The following is a 19,278-nucleotide window of genomic DNA, read 5'->3' on the forward strand; positions in this document are numbered from 1 at the left end:
GCTCTATAACATTGCCCATAAGCCAATCTGTTGGTGTAGATGGAGAGTTTCTCACCAGCTCCTGCCAAGCCCTGGCCTTCCTACAGCCCACTTATAAAATAAACACACAGACTCTTATAGCATTTAAACTGTTTGGCCCAATGGCTCAGGCTTCTAGCTATGTAGTTCTTATATCTTAAATTAACCCATTTCTATAAATCTATACTTTGCCACATGGCTCATGGCTTACCATTATCTTACATGTTGGTACTCATGGCGACGGCTGGCAACGTCTCCTGACTCAGCTTTCCTGTTCCCAGAATTCTGTTCTCTGCTTGTCCTGCCGATACTTCCTGCCTGGCTACTGGCCAATCAGCATTTATTTATACAGAGCGATATCCACAGCATGTTGGTGTAATTTTCTCATTTGAATTTCCCTCTTCCCAAATGACTCTCTTTTTGTGTGTAGTTGACATAAATACTAACCATAACAGAAGGGCATTTGTGGGGTTTGAAAAGGTTACCTGGGAGGTAATAAGTAATAGAGGGAGAAAAGGGGAGGGAGAAAATGGCATAATATTTTTTTGAAATTTATTAAAGTGATTTTAAAAATTATTTAAAACTTATTCATAAATAAATATTTTTAAATGAAGGCAAGCTTAATTAGCTTCTGGAACTTGTACTGTGAAAATAGGGGCAATAATTTAATAGAATGCTTTATAATCAACTGAGAATTTATGGTAGTTTTGTGATAAAATATGGAAAAGTTTAAATTTGGAGGATATAACTAGATTAAACCTTAAACATGTATAATAAAATGTTTTCTTTGGGCAACTTCTAATATTAATTACCTTATTGTAATGAACTTGCAGATAAAGCCTTGGCAGAGCCCCTTTAAGGAAGACACTCAAGCACTTGACCAGGCCTCAAATTTGTACCTCAGTGAACTTCTATGTAGTTACAATGTCCATTCTGAATCCACAGAGATTTGGTTAAGGTTTTGTATATTTACTGTCAATTATATTTTTATTTACTTACCCACCATGGACAAAAAAATATCTATGACAGATTAGGAATAGTATCTTTATATCTTCTGGAAATGTACCATTTATAGACAGATGTAGTAACTCATGCTTATAATAGAAGTACTTGAAACGGTGAGGCAGGGTGATCATGGATTGTGTAATAGATGGGTTAACCCAATGAGATCTTAAAATATTTCAAAAGGTTTTTGTGCTAAATTAGTAAGATTTTGAGATGCTTGTGGTTGGTGTTTCAATGTAAAAGTTCAAGGGAACTGCAGTTTTGTTCATAAGAAGAAGCTTCCAAAGGAGGGAGTCAACCAGCAGTCCTACCTGCTATGGTGCCTATGAACCAGATCAATGGCTAGAATGGCACTGTAATCCTCAGAACGCAGTAGTGGCATGCATAACTTGGCAACAACCAACAGTTCTGCAATTGGACTGCTCAACATTCATGATACTAGAAATCTAGATAACGACTCAGTAAATTCATCGTTATTGGAGAATCTAAAACCACTAATTTACTAAACCAGTATAACCCATAACAATAATCTATATTCTTTTGTCTTTATACCCAGAAAATAATTGTAGTCCTCAACTCTCATTAAGGAAACATCTTTACAACTGATTAGGACCACTACAGGAAAGCACAACCAATCAAACTGCAGAGATGTGGAACCCAGTCCCAACAGATACCACAACAAATAAGGTATTTTTAATGATTGTTGCTAAAAAGAACATCCAGGGAAGAAAGTAGAATTGAAGAACAGAATAAAATATAAGCTCCTACCTTTCAAGCCTGATTCACAACCTAAATGAGAAAGAGACACTGCCTCATTCAAGGTGGCTGACGAGGTCCAACAACTTAGGTTATCCTCTGACCACCAAATAAATACTGCTGCAGGAGATAACCTGAACTCACATACAGAAAATACACACTCAATTACAATAAAATACAACTTGTATATTTTTTGAGTTCTAAACTAGATTAACATAATTTGTACTTGGGAATGACATTCCCAATTTAAGTTATTAACTAAAATAGTAGAGATTAAATTCATTACATTCTATTTATTTTAAATGAATTAATTTCATTTACAAAAGCAACTTATGTCAATGGATGAAATGAAAAAAAGACAATATACAACATACTTTATTAGTTCATGGTAATGTATTTCTGTCATAATATGCTAGTCATGAATTCTGAAATAAAGATTCAAAAGGCATGAACATTTTGTTTTTATATTCTCTTCAATCATTTCTTATTATATCTTGGCAGCTCTCACAAGACCAATCAGTGTTGAGTTCTAAGTTCTAATAACAGCAGGATATCATTTGTAATTTCCATAACATAATTAGTCGGTCACTAATAAACAAGAGGCAGACACAGCTCTTTTTATCTAAAGGCAGTTTGGAATGGCAGATGATTTCCTATCTACTACTATCTCTAACCTCTTGGCTTTGTGTTTTAATGCCTGAAGTTAAGTATAATCACAATCACTGCTGTGAAAATACCACACAGACATTAGAAGTCACAAGTACTTTTGAAAAGATGATAGGAGACTATGGAAAAACTATGAGCATGCTTATATAATATACCTCTTGCAGTAATTTCCATACATTATGATTTTGTAGAAAGATGAGCAAATAGGAAATATCTGAATAGCTTCTTTTCTTTTTTTTCAATTCCTAAATTTTTTTTAACTTATTCTTCTATCATAGATTAGATCTCAACCAGTTTCCCCTCCCTTGTCTCTTCCCAGCCGGCCCCCTCCCATTTAACTCAGATCCATTTTTCCTCTTTTTCTTCAGAAAAGAGCAGTCCTCCAAGGGACATCCACCATATGTGCCATAACAAGTTGCAATAAGACTAAGCACGTGCCCTCATATCAAGGCTGGACAAGGTGACATAGCAGAAGGGAAAGGGTCTGATGAACAGGCAAGAGTCGAAGATACTCCCTAGTCACACTGCAGGAGTCTCACAAGAACACCAAGCCATACAACAATAACATATATGCAGAGGATCTAGTTCAGGCCCATACAGGGTCCATGATGTTCTTTTTTTTTTAATTTTTATTTTGCAATATAATTCAGTTCTACATATCAGCCACAGATTCCCTTGTTCTTCCCCCCTCCCACTGATTGGCCATGATGTTCTTTTAAGTCTCCGTGAGTCCCTGTGATCCCTGCTTAGTTGATTCTGTGAGCCATGTTCTCCTAGTGTCTTTGACTCCTCTGACTCCTACAGTCCTTTCTCACCCTCTTCTGTGGGGTATGTTTAACTGTGGGTGTCTGCATCTGCTCCCATCAGTTGCTGGATGAAGCCTCTGTGATGACGACTGGGCTAGGCTCTGACTTAGGAGTGTAGCAGAATATCATTAGGAATCATTTCATTGACTTTTTTCTTTAAGTCAGTCCTGTTTGGTTCTATTCTAGGTCTCTGGGCTATCCAGCCTCTGGAGCCTGGCCATCCAGGCAGTATCAGACATGGGCTCTCTCTCATTGCTGGTGTTTAATTTGTTGCTCTTGTTGGACTAGTCATTGGTTGGCCGCTCCCACAAGTTCTGTGCCACCTTTACTGTAGCTTATCTTGTGCGAAGACATATGGTAGGTCATAGATTTTGTGGCTGGGTTGATGCCCCAGTCCAACTACTGAAAGCCTTTCCTGGTTTTAGAAGATGGCAAGGTCAGCTTCTATATCCCCTCTTACTAGGAATTTTTGTAGGTTCAACCTCACAGGCACAGGGAGTTTCTTGTGACTAAAAGGAAAAAGTACAATTGCTTCCTCAGTGTCAAATTTCTAATGACAGGCTTTCAAATTATAAATGTAAGGTAAGCTGTTCAGTTTCTCAGTAATGAACTTTATGTGTTCAGCCATGGTGATATGGTAGTGTGGTCCTCAGGAATTGTGCTGTAACAATGGCAGCTTCAAGTTTCCAGATCTTTCCCATTCTTTGATTTTTTTTTTTTTTTTTAGTATATCTCATTTGATTTTTACTAATGTCAAAATAATATCCATTTCAGTGAGTGAATTACTCTTTGGGATTATATTGTTGTAAAGATTATTTTATTATATTAAATCTTAAATAAATAAAAGAGAAAATTATTTAAGTACTACTGTAAGTGTGTATGCATGCTCGGTATAGTTATTTATTTAGTAATGATAAGTATTTATTTAGGTGTAAACTAAAGCACTAACTATATAGTTCGATTACTTTTAAGTGTACACTGAACCATTGAAAAGCAAAATAGTTTTATAAGTGCTAATATCTAACTATGACACAGGTCTTGATGACTCATAATCACATTTATTAAAGTTGACATAAAAAAACTGACTAACTTAAATTGACTCCATAAGCATAAAAAAAATAAGATTTCAAAAGAGCAATGCATAATCCATGAATTTGCTCAGGATAGATTACTTGATACATGAAAGTATAGAAACTGTACTATTTTAGAGAGGAGAAACTGTGGTTGAAATATAATGTAGGAGAGAAGAATTTAAAAAATAAATAAAAGTAAAAAAGAAGTAAGTACTCTAGAATTCAATACAAAGTAGTCATTTGAAATATACAAAAATTACCTAAAAGTTAAAAATCAACTGTCTCTAACTCCATTAGCAACACAGCTTTTGATTATCTTTGAGTATATTAATATCTTCTAACATAAAGTTCAAATAAAAACACAGATCATTTTGAATGCCCAACCACTTGTTCACTTAGAATTTTCTTCTAAACGTGGTCCTTCTCCACATGCGAAACACAATTGTCCTTACTGATATCTGACATTTAAAAAAGACAAAAAAACAGTTTGCTTAGAAAGTAAAATGATCTTTAGAGGGTTAACAAAGAACCATTCTATTTGTTTAATCTATGTGTTAAGCTTCAAATGTTGTAAGCTACAGTAATTTCATTAACTATTATGCATATTATACTGGGGCTTACATTTGACAAAGTGAGAAGGCATCAGCATGACAGACAAAACTACAGCCTGAACTAACGAGGAACCACAGAAGTATGGATTTGAGTAGTAATAAGCCTCCCAGCTTCCAGTGTGCTGTAGCTGTTAAACATTACTGAAAGAATAGCTCCCCTTTGGTCCCCTGCTTGGTTGCCTGAGACACTAATTCTCAGCTCCAAAGATTATCTCACACTCCAGTGGCTTTGGTGTCTTAGTATAATCATCTGCTGTGAACTTTTTCTGCACTTCACAGTCACACTGTGGGGAACAGAGCAATCATAAAGGAAAGAGAGCTATAAAAGTTAACAGACAGCTTCATCTTAAGAGCTACTATTTCCTTAAGATTTTAAACAAAGCCTCACAAAGTTTATTTGAAGAATTTTTAAATATACATTTGCAATCTAGGACTGTCTACATCTTTACTAAGCCATACAGAAAAGATGTTAGAAAACCCATTGTTTCTTCAATTTTGATGTACAAAATTTACCTCCATCAGAATAAAGGTCTTGAGATTTGCATTAAAATGAAGCTGGCAAATATAATCCACTAACTCTAATTTCTAGCTTACACATTTACACATTAAAGCAGATAGAGCTATTCAAACAAATATACTATTGCTAATGTAAATATGTTTATAGATTACCAGTAACCATTTTCTAATATATTTTAAACAAAAACATGTTTATGATCCTTTACATATCACAAAATGATTTTTAAATTAAATTAAATTAAAAAAAATTTAAAAATTAAAAAAAAAGATTTTAAACTTCTGTCCGTGAAATGTGAAAATTGATATATTTAATCTTACCTTCCTTTGAACACTTTAATGACTTTAAGGTATTACCTTATTGATATGATAATATTGAATTAAATTCAAATATTTCCAAAATTATAAAATAATAATCATTCAAAGACAATAAAATATAGAATCATTAAAAGTAATTAAATACTTTATGTATATATATATATATATATATATATATATATACAGGTTTTATATATTATATATACTATACAAGATTTTAATGTGCATGTAATGCTTAAAAATGAAAATAATAAGAATTCTTATTTCTTCAAGAATAGACATTTTATTCTTAGTGAGATAAGTCAACACAGAAATACAAATATCTCATGTTCACAGTCATACATGTAAATAGAGAAAGTTGATCTCTTAGAAATTTAGACAAGAATAGTTGTCACCAGAGTCTGAGGAACCTGGATACACATCAAGATATGAATGAATACAATTTCAGCTCAATTTCTTATCCTAAAGGAAACTCAACACCAAATAGATCAAATTGCACAGTTTTCAGCCCTGAAATCATATACACACCAACAAGAAAACACAGCAGGTTTTACTTATATATTTGTGTATGCACGTGTGTGTGTGTGTGTGTGTGTGTGTGTGTGTGTGTGTGTGTGTACATATTGGCAATAATAAGCAAAAAATAAGAAGCTATCCACTTGAGAGTGAGGAAGACATGAGATATCTTTGGGGCTTCTGGGAGGGCTGTAGGGAAGAATTGGAGAGTAAAGTGATGCAATTCTATTTCAACTAAAACATATTTTATTAAAATAAAACAGGCTATAAATACTTCAAAAAAATAGACCTCAGTATAATATTTGACACCCTAATCTGCTAGAGGTAGAAAATACAGACAACCCTTCAACATAAACACAGAAAATCCTTTTCTGAATAGGACTCTTTTAACAGTGAAATAAGACTAACAATACACACTGGGAAACCATGAAACTAAAACCTTCTGTGTAGCGAAGAAAACAGTTAACTGAGTGACAAGAAACACAAACAGCAAGAGAATAGTCCAAGAAGCATTCCATTTCCTTAGTCACCAGAGAAATGCAGATTGAAATCATTTTCAGAGTCCACACATCTCAGTCAGTATGGTGACCATCCAGGCAACAACTGACAGCAGATTCTGAATTGGTTGTGGAGAAATAGAAACCCTTGGAGTGTTGGTGGAGGTGTCAACCAGGGCAGACACATTGCAGTTTCCTTTAAAGATGAGAACTATAACTACTATCTGACCCAGTGATACTAACTCTGGGTATATTTTTTTCTTATTCAGTCTATTAATATAATAAAGACTTATCATTATTTTATGAGCATTCAAACAACCTTTTAGTCTAGAATAAATATTGTTTAACCATGATGTACTATTACTTTCATATAAAACTAAATACAGTCTTTGTTAATTCTTAAGAATGTGAACACATGATCATCAATAGCCTATTGTTTTGTTTTCATGTCATCTCTTTTTCATATTTAACTTTTTGCCAATTACACCAACATAAACTACGGTAAAAATATGTATATAAGTATTTATGTACTTTTATTCTGTGTTACATGGGAAACACATAGAGAATGTACAGAAAATGCAGTTATATTCATGAAAATGATCATACACCTAATATAAATAAAATCTTCAAAGCAAATATTCAAACTTACACCAATATTCAACTGTTTCTCTAAGTTTAGGGTAAAAATAATTGGAATAATTCTTGTCTAGAATTTGTTATACATCTAGTTAATTGCTTAATATATAAAGTTACATTAATTTTATAAACAATACTGAAATTTATTAATTCACCTAAAAAGGTTGATACAATAAGATCCCATTAGCATTACTGGCAATACACAAATACATGTCCCCTGTAATATTGCATATAACAAATTGTTAAGGTTGTCAATAGATGTCTTTGGTGTTTAATAATATAATATTTATTTTACAAATTATTTATAACATGAGAAAGGAGAAAGAAGTATGAGAGAGAGGTAAAAGGAGAGAGATGAATATGCTCTAAATATATGACATCCTTAAAAATAATTATCTTTGTAACAAAATACTAAGTGTAATGAGTACATAAGAATAAAAATAAAAAATTGGAAATTTTACTAATATTTTATAGCTGTGTAATTTTCCTATCCCACCCAATAGTTTTCATCATTTGTTTCTGAGATATTTAATTTTAATGATATATAATATTATATATATATACATATATATGATAAGTTACTGATAATTAAGGATATCCAATAATTCACTAAATTGCACTTTGATTTAATGCTGGTGAAATTGATAGTTGCTCATCTCTTCTCTTCTCTTTTCTCTCTCTCTCTCTCTCTCTCTCTCTCTCTCTCTCTCTCTTTCTCTCTCTCTCTCTGTCCTATTCTCTCCACTCCCTCCATTTCTCTCTCTCCCTCTCAGGCAAGAGGCTGTTTATTATAAAGCAAGTGAATCAACATTTACTGAGTGAATACTATTAATCACTCATGCAAATTCCATAGTATATATAAAATAGAAATTTACTTTCCAATGTTATTAGATAAGAAAAAGTTCACCAATGAAACAATAAAAATGCTGACTACTGATATACTCATGAGTCACTGAGAAAAGATGATTCAGAAAAAAAAACCCTCAGAATTTAAAAACATGGAATTATACAGAATTGATATGCCACTTACAGAATATTTGACTAAAGAAGCACATTTTACATCTCTTTAAATTTCCCTCCATAAAGTATTTTTAATGTGAATTTTTTCAGATGTGATTCATTTTTAAGTAATGTCACAGGAAAAGCTGCCTTAATTTCCAGGTCAGTTAACTGGGATAAGAATAAAGACTAGCATAATGGGGACTTGGGATACACTAGCCAATGTGAAGCTCTGAATGTTAGATTTGCCTAAAATGTTCTACAACCCTTTTTAGTATGAAGACCTTGGTTGATTAGGAAAGCTCAATGCAAATTCTAGTGGAGAATAGAGCATGGGAAACTACATCAAAAGCATATAAATAGAGAACCATGTGTTGACAGGTTGTCTAAGGTGAAAGTACATTGAAGGACTTTGGGGTAACCACAGCAAAAACGTTAAATCAATAGATGTGAGGTCATTGTGTTTCACAGAAACAATAAACAGAATCTGACAGAGAAATGCCCATCCTGACTTGACATTGGTTGAAATACACATGAGCAAAAAATAGTCTTACCTAGTTGAAGGTTGTTAGACTAGAAAAAGATTAAAATTCATTCATTTTGAAGAAAATCCTTTTACAAAAACATCACAAATTTTGCAAACAATCCCAGAGCCATTTTTTTTGCAATTTATCACAAATACCGCAAGAGTGCACACTTCATTTTATTTTTAATTATAACATCATCAGCATGTTTTATTCTCTATTGACAGTAACAGATTGGTTTCAAAAGCAAGAGACTAATAGCAAGGAAAGAAAATACATGCATCTCCCTTGCCACTGAAATCAATAAACTGACCAATTTTAAAACTGAGTTGTTTTATTATGCAGTAATGAAGTTTGTTTAGATATTTTGACAACCACATTAAAGCTCAGGGGTTTACCAGTCACTCTAAGAAAAAAAAAAAAGACATTTATATAGTTCTTTAATCTAACTACTCTTCAGATTGGAATATTCACTTTTTAGTCATTGCATATTTAGTCTTTGAAATTTTAAGTCTGTTCATTTGTCTCAGTGTTGCTGAATAAATTAGCCCCTTTGTTTTAGTAAGCAATAACAGAAAAATATAATGTTGTTCCATTTTAGTGTTATTTGCTTTTGGGGGAGAATGACTGTGTGATTTAATCTTTGAATTCAAGTTTATAAAATCAGCTCAAACAAACTTCAATTAATAGCAGCATAAAACATACTGATGCCAGGACCTAAATACCTAGAAAGTGATGTTTCTATACTTTAAAACAAAATTAAACGTCCAAGTTTCTGTTTATATTGCAAGAATTTGATAAATTTGATATGATTTGGTATAACAATTGTATCATGTGTTTACACTATGTGAGTACATAGATTTTAAAATTATTTTTTAAATATTTAATCAGATGAGCCAGACAATTAAGTAGGAATATACTTCTTGTAGCTGCTACATAGATCTTGGATTTCCTTATAGCTCTGCTTCTAGAGAGATTTAAACTTTTCCAAACCCCAAAAGAGACATGGTTTTCAGCGTCATTGTCTTGTTTAAATCTTCTACAGTACAGTGATGTTTCTGTCATAGATTCAACTTTTCTTAGCTTTCCAGTCTGCTGACCTACCTGGTAACTTGCCATGTTTTTGTGCCTTCCATTTAGGCAATTCCAGTGTCTGTAGTCAAGCTTGCTTCCTGGTTTACCAACAATCAGGAACTCTACTATGATTTTCTCCCATCCCTGACCACCCTAATTTCTAATGATGATGCCTAGTTATTTCCCGTGAAGTGATACTCTCCATACCAGAAAGATGGGGGGATGAAGGAAGATCATAAGACAAAAGATCATGAAACTTTATCTCTCTCTTTATATATACATGTATTTTTGTCTGTATATGTATATATACATATACAGATATCAATATATAGAGAGATATATACATGTGCATACATACATACATATGTTTATATGTACACACATATGTTTGACCCACATTTTATTTTGTTTAGTCCAGTGGTTCTCAATCTGTAGTTTGCAACCTGTTTGGGAAACCTCTGTCTTCAAAAATATTTATGTTATGATTCAAAAGAGTAGTAAAATTCTATTGATGAAGTAGCAACAGAAATAATTTTATTATTGGAGGTCAACACAATATAAAGGACTCTATTAAACAGTCACAGCATTAGGAAAGTTGAGAAACACTGTTATAGTCTATCCTTATTTCATATATATATAATTTGTCCCACTATTTCCTAAGAAATGATAAACTCCATCCTGGAGAGATGGAAAGAGGAAGGAGGATCATAAGACAGGAAGTTCCTGGAACTTCTCTGTCTCTCTGTCTCTCTCTGTCTCTCTCTGTCTCTCTGTCTCTCTGTCTCTCTGTCTCTGTCTCTGTCTCTCTCTCTCTCTGTCTCTCTCTCTGTCTCTCTCTCTCTCTCTCTCTCTCTCTCTATATATATATATATATATATATAAAATGTATGTGTCCTGTTTTTAGCAAAAGTGTTGCTTTGAAATTCTTCTTGAATTGATAACCTTTGTGTCATTTCTGTGCTTTAATTTTTCTGCATCTTCTGTTTCTTTCCTTTGTAAAACTACTATCTTATGTTATTAGGCTGTGTGTCTGACAGTACAATTCTATGGATAGAGTTTTATGGAATATTTTATTATTTTTAAATGCCATCTATAGGACATAAAAGAATGCAGTAACTCTATTATACCCACCTGCTTATGATTCTTTAATGTTGTTCTCTACATTTTTGACACGGATAAAAATTGAACTGGCATCATTTCTTTTAGTTTGCTGAATAACTTTCAGCGTTGCTTGCAATAGAGCTCTTCTAGAAATAAATTAGCTTGAATTTTGTTTACACATGGTATCAATTTTCAACTTTATATTGTCCATGCATTTATGCATGGTGTGGTTATATAATACATAGACTTTGTTTTCACATTCATATATATAACTTATCCTGCCAGTGTGCAGTGGACATTGTTTCCATTAGATAGTTTGCAGAGCTTCCTTGTCTATGTACCTACTTTCACAAGCAGTTAACGATCTCTGTGCAACTTTGGTATGAACAGTCTATCATTTCCCTAGTTGTTACCCATTTCTATACATGAATGTTTTGTGTGTTGTCTTCCGACATTGTTCGTACATATTGGTGATTTTCTTCAAATTTTAGTATTTTCAGTCACAATTCATTTGACTGTTTCCCTCCTTTCTGTTTTTCTTCTTCAATTAAAGTGTTTTTCATTTTGTATATTATTGCTTAGTTAATGCTTCCAAATTTTACTTACGATTCTGTCTTTTCCTTTTCATTTTGTTTTCGTCTACCCATCTTCTCTATTCATCTGGGATTAGCATATTCTGGTATCATTTTCTGATCGTTAACTTTCACTGAGCTATCTTCATTAGTTTAAGTCTCATGTCAATTGTTGTATTTACTAACTCTGGAAGTCATATATATGTTAATGATTTTGAGACAAGACTTTTCTAAGTAGTACAGATAGTAGGCACTGGCCATCAAGCTTTAAAAGTTTCTATTAGTATTTTCTGCTATATCATATCTTATATTTTTGTACCATTGAAGTTGTTCATTAATAAATTTACATTGAGCATATTGGTAACAACTACCATGCAGTTTTCCCCTGTTAAATGCACATCTGGAATCCCCCAAATGTGGTTTGAGTTTCATGGTTGCTTTTGTTCCCATGAATAATTTTTGCTCCTCTGCATCTTGCAAGATTTATTTTCCATTGTAAAGCATATAGAACTTGGGATTCTTACCTTGTCTGGTTTGAGTTTGTTGATTCATGTTCATTTGATTAATCTAAAGATCAGTCTCTCTCTCTCTCTCTCTCTCTCTCTCTCTCTCTCTCTCTCTCTCTCTCTCTCTCCTTCCTCCTTCCCCATTTCCTCTCTTCCCCTCTGTCTACTACCTTCCCCTCATTCCCTTTCTTTCTTCTTCCTAATGGTGCTATAATAAACTACTACAATTTCAGCAGTTTAAAATGACTTAAATTAGTTATGGTATAAATTTACAGTTCTAAGCTAGACAATATGTCTCTGGTACTAAAGTCAATGTGATAACAATCTGGATTCTTCATAGCACCTTAAGAAGCAAGCCTCCATTCTTCTCTCTCCCGCTTCTGAAGAGTTCCTATATTCCTTGGCTCATAGCCTTCACCATGTGCAAAGGCAGGACTCTAAAACTCTGTGAGTCTCTGAATTTCTCTAGCTGTGAGGTTACACTGGCTCAAATAGGCTGTCCTGTGAATTGTATCCTTTTAGCATTCTTAACTTAATCCCAATTTAGGAGTTCCTATTGCTGTAAAGCACAGGACCCACTCAGTTTCTCAGTATTAAGGTGCAGATACTCATGGTCTCTGCTGAGCCTGCTATACAATTTACATATCCAACTCACTAAGAGGTCTAAAATAAAAGAATAAAGCACATTTTCTCAAAATGTCTAAATCAGGGATTGTGAATTTGTATTTTGATAATTAATTAAATGTTCTATGTTTACTAGAAATGGAAAAAGTTGGAAGTTAATGTTATGTTGTTTATTGAATTTTATGCACTGGAATTTCATCATATACTCCAAATATAAATTCTAAAATATATGAACAAATATACATATTGTATATTTAATGTATTTGTAAATGTAAATTTTCTTATTACTTCACATGGGGAAACTATTAACATATTTTATAAACTGTGCAGAAATGTGATGTCCTTGATCTTCATAATGCAATTGTCTTTAATATCAGGTAACATTTTCATTTTCTTTTTACTTTGATAATAATGAATATACCTAAAACTTTAAGCCCAAGCACTAAAGAACCATAAACTTAAATGTTATTCCATCATAGAAAACACATGATATATGATGTGAAAAATAGATATTCAGCAGAAACTCTAAAAACAATAAAAGAAATTCTTTACTAAAGTCTGTTGCAGTTTGCATATTCTTTTGCAAATGAACATTGTGAATTAGCCATTTTAACCACAAGGCACTCATAGTTTTAAAAAATTAAGTAATTATATTTGAAAAATTTTAGTTTACGTGCCCTACAAATGTGAAAAAAATCCTGATTTAAATCTGAGTCCTTTAGTATCAACAACTATCAGTCACTGACGTATGGAAATATCCATGTTTTGATAAAACTAAATAAGTAACTAAAATGTATAATTAATGCTTAGTTATTTGGAAAACCACCAATAATTGATACTATTGAAGAGAGATGTGGTACATAGATTTAATTAAATTTACAATATTTTTGTCCTTAGGGTACACATTTAAGTATTGTTTACAAATTCTGAGTGGCATATCTAAATAGTTATTCAATTTTTCTAACAGTGTTTTGATTAATATTTTAATTTTCAAACACTCATAAAACCCAACAAATTTGCATATATTTTCTTGTAACTTTTATACTCTCAGTCCCCAAACTTACTTTGTTATTTTGATTCTGAGAATGTTGATCTGTAGATGTCTGACTTATTCCTCTGGATAGAGATAAATAGCAATTTAAATGGCACAAGAGTAGAGTTTTTCAACAAAGCTCACAACTTTATAAGTATTTGGGGAATTTGACAGCAACCTGTTTAAGAGATGGTGGTGTTTGCAAAATTCATGCAGCTGTGAATGACTAAAATTGAAAGAATTGCTTATGAGCTGCTGGAGAAATATTGGGTAGTTTCACACACCTCAAAAGCAGGTATGAATTGTCTGATCATGGCAATATTATCCAGTTTCACAGGTTGCATTCAGCACAGACAGGTCCTTTTTTCCAGTTGTTTGTATTTTCATCTGGCTAATGTGGACCACTAATTTTAAAATGAAATTTATATTGCATGTTTAATTTGTTAATTCAAACAGTAAATTTTCAGTTATATGCAACCTCTAAATAGATTTCTATTACCATGAATTGGGAAGATACTGTTTTTCTTTGCATCTTCAATGTTCGGTAAAGCACCTGAATCCCGCTCTGAAACTGGCAGCATGCATTATCACTTATCTCTTCAAATCTTCTGTGCAGCATGCCTGCACATGCAGAACGTATTTTCTAGCAGGCCCTTTGATACATGAGGCATGCAGGAAAGTACTTATTTAGCCATTAGAAATTTTCTGTTTTCTCTAAAGAAAGCAACTTACAGCATTTCAATTTTAAATGTTTGATGCCTATATAATATGCCTTCCTTAATAAAATAAAAGACCTATTACAAATAAGGTTTACCTTTAAAAAGAAAACAAAACACCACTTATATTACCAGAGTTTGAGTCAAGCTCTTATTCCTCCGATATAAATTTGCTTATTTTGCAGGGATGATGCAAAGTTTGATATGCTGCTTCTTAATGAACACAGTTCAAAGATTCTGGATACTTTTGGTATTATCATATTTTCTACCTACTGGCTAAAATTAATTATTTAGAAATCAACCTGAAATAAATGTGTCTGGAAACCTGTGAATGACTTTAAAATTCAGTTTATAAAAAAAGCAAAGAAATTAAAAATAGTGAAAGTGACAGACTATGCATTCAGTCTGATATGGGAGAGTTCTTATTTCATGAAATCTTATTTTAAATTCATGAATAATTTTAAAGGGATAAGGACACAGCAAGCAATATGAACAGTGGTAAGATCTGCAGGCAATTGCATGTAATCTATATGGCAGTAAATATTTTAACAGCTATTACCTAAATATATGAATAATCATTTTCACCTAAGCTGAGAATTGTAAGTGCTGATTCTACTCTATCTTAAGCCTCTATGATAATTAGACTGGAAAAGAGACTACACAATTGAAGAAGCAGGAAAAGAAAGGGTCTATGTATCAATCAACATTTTTTGCATTGTCTAGATGATTTTATTTATTCTCATTTCAGAAAAAAAGGAGTCCAAGTCAAAATGTGAGTTTGCACTTGGTGGGAAATGAAGAGAAATGAGTTGCTGCTGACTATGTTATCTGCTATTGGAAGAATCCCATTAATGTGGAAAGAGAAGTAACTCACAGTGGTTCTCAACCACTGTGCTCTGACACTTTAATAAATTTCCTCAAGTTGTGGTGACCCCAAAACATAAAATTATTTTAATTGCTTCTTTATAACTGTAATTTTGCTACTCTTATGAATCATAATGTAAATATGTTTGAAGATAGAGATTTGTCAAAAGAGTCATGATCCACCAGTTGAGAACTCCTGCTAGAGTTTTCTGTTTGGGTTGTTTAAATTCTTAAATGGCCTTATAATAAAATCCTGGAGCCAGATACTGTGGTAAAAGCTGAAAGATCAGAGAAGCAGAGCAAGTCACATCTACCATCTATTGCCTCACCAACTCCAGGAATCCTTTGACTGAAATCCTCCGAGTCTTCACCTGAAACCGTCTCAGTTGAACTATTTTAGTTCCTGTTTCCTCATGCCTTATATACCTTTCTCCACTCTGCCCTCACTTCTGGGATTAAGGGCCTGTGTGCTTCCCAGTATTTGGATTAATGGTGTGTGCCACCACTGCCTGGCTAATCTATCCTCTGATCCTCAGGCTTTGCATGCCCTGGCCCAGGCCTGTGCTGCAGGGGCCCGGAGTCTTTACCCCACTTGGGCTGGAGTCCCTAACCCACTGGCTAAGTTTCTGTTGCAGCCTCTCTGCAACAAACTCCCCAGGCTCAAGCCCCAAACACCCCAGAATCAGCTGCTGTCACATGTTCCTTGGTGCAGAAAACTGGCGTTTTGGTTTTTTACTATCATGGTGGGTTCTGGCTTTCCTTGGGCTCCCTCCTCGGGTTGCTGCCACACGATCATCTGAATTGTCACTGTCAGCAGATTTGGTGAGTCAATTAAGATTTCTTAAAGGAGGGAATTATTTAAAAGAAAGTTTTTTCCCACATTAAAAAATGGGAAACATATTTTCTCCGATGTGGATGTGGCCCAGAACCCAGCAAATATGTCAAAATATCAGAGCAACCCAAAGGTTACGAATCTCATCAGTAAATTGTCAGCCAAGTTTGGAGGTCAAGCGTAATGTTAAACAGAGCCCTTGCTGAATGAAGAGCAGCTTCGCTCACTTACTGGATGTTGTAATAATACAAACCAGTGTACCTCTGACCTCATCAGGAGAGCTGGGGTGCTTTGAAGATTCTCCCTACCCTTCTGCATCAACTGCAGCTGAAGCATTTTACAGTGGTTTGTCATTAGGGTCTTCATTCAGATAATGTTTTCCTACTAGGAAGTACAAACCTAAAACATTCTTCAACCTTAAACATTTTTTAAAAATGTGAGGGTGTTAATTCCTACATTTTTCCTTACTAATCTTTTTTGGTTTTTCCTTTGAATTACTGGGCAAGGAAGCTGAATATGGTCAACTTACTGCTCTCATGAATGGAAATAAAGATTTGTTAGTGGGAAGCAAATAAAACCCATTTAAGTTGATTGAGTTGGACATATGGTTACTGAAGCATCTTGATTTGTCTTTTTTTTAATGTTTTATTTCACAATGATCAATTTCAGTGAATCTCTTGGGACCACCAATATTTGGATCTGACTTGGGTAGGACTGAAGTGTTGGACAGAGCAGCAGCAAGTCCTCGGTTTTGTTTGACCTTGTGTAAGCTGCATTGAAATCTTACACTGTGCTGCAGGGGCGATCTTTGTATTATTTTTAAGAGTTACAGTGGAGTTAGAATATCTAGTTCTGCCATTGTCACTGTTTCAAATAAATGTTCCATAGCATTCCCCCCCCCAAAAAAAATGGGAAACATTTTTACAATGGAGGGAATTTGGCTTCTGTTTGATAATACGTTGACATTCTGAAAATGGAACAATTAAATGAGAGAACTAATGTTGATGGAATAGATACAATGTCAATTATAAGTATTATTTGTTTGATCATTTTTGTTTTATCATTAAAAAAGTTGGTTAATATGAGTGCCAAAAAAAAAGTTTTAGAAAAACTTGTTTAAACAGATCGTAGAAATATTCAGACACAGACAGAAGAATTTAAAGGTGAACCAATCTTAACCTAAGGCTTTCAAACAGCCAACCCTAATCTATCCAGTAACCTTACAGGAACTGTTAAATGCTCAAGGCTGTGTAAGAGCTGACTAGACTCCTGTGCAAATGTTAGTTTGAGGAGATTCAAAGAATCCATAGCCTCATATGTTATGCACTCCCTGTTTGTGAATCTGATGTTAAATTCATGGTCAACTTGTAATAGAATTATCCCTCAAGACTGGAGAGATTTTGTTACAGCTATCTTAGAAACAGGTCCCCAGTTACAATGGAGGACCTAATAGAAGGATGAGGCTGAGACCATTGAACAACGAAGTAGGGCTAGAGGTACTGAAATTTGCCAAGATCAATTTCTTGGAGAGGGTGATTATGCTAATGTAGAAAGGCAATCTCTATATGATAACCACACCCTAGCTCTATGTTAAATGGCAGCCTTGAATGCTTGGGACAGAATTGAAGATGTAGGAAAGAAAATTGAGTCATTTACAAAAGTTATAAGGGCCCCAAAGAAACCTTAACTGATTTCTTACAAAGGCTGTCTTCAGCAGTAAATAGAATGATACCAAATTTAAAAGCTAGACAGATAATAATTGAATCTCTGGCTTTTAGAAATGCTAATGCACAATACATAAAGGTAATTAGGCTGTTAAAGACAAGATCAGGACCTTCGGGGGAATAGATCATAGATACAATGAATATTAAATCTCATGAACATGATGATACTTGAATAGGAGAGACAATTTCCAGAGATTTGAAGACAAAATAGTAATGTCAGATGTTTCAAATGTGGTTTAAAAAAAGTCACCTAAAAAAGGACTGTAAACAGGGCACTCCTAGAAACAATGTTTTTTTTTTTTTTCCAGGAATAATCCAAACAGAATGCCCCTCCCTTCTGGATTATGCAGAAGGTGTGGCAAAGGCAAACACTGGACTAAGGGATGTAGATCAACAAGGGACAGAAAAGATAATCCTTTGCCATTGGGAAACTGTCTGAGGGACCTCTTGAAGGCCCCCATGACAAATTCAGTTCAGTCCTTTTCTGTCACCATGGAAGAAACTCCTTCCCAGAGTAATTAAAGAACTTTATGCCTATTGTAAAATACCATGCCACTCTAGATGATAGAACAGCTATAGAAGAGAGAACAGAAAATTCAGAAGAAATCATAAATCAAAATTATTAAAGATTAGATCTAGAAAATCCCCAAAGTTAGGATTGGGGAAGGGTTTTGTTTTTGTCATTTCAGGATAATAAAAACAACCATCTTGAGGAATTTAAAGACCTTTGGACAAATAAGCATCCAAAGAAGAAGACAGAACTTCCCAGAAAAAAATTACCAAGAAAAGAAAAATCTGACCAAATGCAAACTCTGAAGTCTCCAAAAAGATGATGGAATCCCACAACAATGATTCCATCAGGATGATGATAATACCACTAAGCTGACAAACACCACCCAAAGATAGGCTTTGGACTACAAACTGCTCAGGTCAATTTCAAGATGGCTAGCTGAAATAATCCAGCCTCACCGACTGCTTGAGCAAGGACTTGAGACAAGCCCTGCACTTTCCCATGATGGAGAGACTAGACAAAAGACACAACTAACTCTCTCAGGACTTGACAGTTAACCAAAAATTTTCTTTTCAGGATTTCCTAAAGATTCCTTCAGCCACAGATAGCAGGAAGTAATTTTAAGAACAAGATGTCCATATTCCCAAGAGGTAGGGTCTGTGGCTTCTAGTTGTTCAATGGGTTATGGGTAATTGTCATAGTTTAGGATGGTTGGTTACAAGTTGTTATTGGAAATGGTCAGGAAAAAAGCTAAACAAAGGAGATTAAGATTCAGGGTTCTTC

The 19,278-nt window shown here is 33.9% G+C and overlaps 1 long non-coding RNA gene across 1 annotated transcript in view; it reads left to right on the forward strand.

Annotated features, from left to right (window-relative positions):
- The window catches only part of LOC131912479 (uncharacterized), a 16,090-nt gene extending 695 nt beyond the window's left edge, over positions 1-15,395 (forward strand). The window contains exons 2-3 of the long non-coding RNA XR_009379643.1: positions 1,580-1,710; positions 15,313-15,395. This is a non-coding gene — a long non-coding RNA (uncharacterized LOC131912479). The remainder of the gene's footprint in view (positions 1-1,579; positions 1,711-15,312) is intronic.
- Positions 15,396-19,278: the final 3,883 nt, after the last annotated feature.

Source organism: Peromyscus eremicus, chromosome 6 (assembly GCF_949786415.1).
Source record: "Peromyscus eremicus chromosome 6, PerEre_H2_v1, whole genome shotgun sequence".
Lineage (NCBI taxonomy): Eukaryota > Metazoa > Chordata > Mammalia > Rodentia > Cricetidae > Peromyscus > Peromyscus eremicus.